The sequence below is a fragment of the Alligator sinensis genome, unplaced genomic scaffold (genome assembly GCF_000455745.1).
Source record: "Alligator sinensis unplaced genomic scaffold, ASM45574v1 scaffold779_1, whole genome shotgun sequence".
Lineage (NCBI taxonomy): Eukaryota > Metazoa > Chordata > Crocodylia > Alligatoridae > Alligator > Alligator sinensis.
In genome coordinates this window covers 121,529-122,467 of record NW_005843170.1, presented here as the reverse complement: position 1 = coordinate 122,467, position 939 = coordinate 121,529, and positions in this window count along the sequence as shown.

The following is a 939-nucleotide window of genomic DNA, read 5'->3' as shown; positions in this document are numbered from 1 at the left end:
GCAGGAAAACTAAGATATGTAACATTATTACAGCACAAATACATTTAACCCAGAAATATTACGATAAAACCATAGTCTGTTACAGGAAGATTGAGCAAACAGCTGTGAATGGGGAAGTCCAAAGCTGGGGGATGGTAGAACTGATGAATGCTGTTCAAATTGGCAATGCCACTCACTGCACAACTCATCCATTCAGAGCCTTAGGTTATGAGAAGGGGAGACATTATGGTTGCTTATAAAAGTGATTTGTTCAATTTTTGGTCCTTTTTCTCACTATTGAACATTGCCTCTAAAGTGATTGGATGTCCTCCATGTTATGATAAATAAAGCAATTTTTGATAAATACCAATATTAAAATGCATAAAAACATATTTTTTAAGTAGGGAGTTCAGGGAAGTGTTTCTGGTTGGTGACAGGGTGGTTGGGCTTTATGGGTATGGAGAAGGGCAATCAAAATGATCAGGGGTATGAAGCAGGTGCCATACCAGGAGAGACTTATATAGGCTAGGAGTCTTTAGCTTGGAAAGAAGTTTGAGGGTGGCTATGACAGATGTCTGTAATATCACAAAGGATGTGAATCAAATAAACAGAGAACTGTTGTTCACCCAGGCCCAGAATATTAGAACTAGGAGGCACTCACTGAAATTAGTAGATGACAAGTTTAAAAGTAATGGGAGGAATAATTTTTTTTTTTACACAATGCATAGTTAAAATGTGGAATTCATTGCCACAGGAAGTGATGGAGGCAGACAGAAAAATAGGACTGGATAAATTAATGGATGATGGATCTATTAATGTGTATTGAACTGAATGAGTGGAGATGTTTCCTCTGGCATCTCTAAACCAATAAAGGTGAATGTCAGGGCTGGGGCTGGTGGTATTGAATAGGGGATGGATCACTCTAGAGGTATCTGGGTCAATGCTCTCCTACAGGATCCA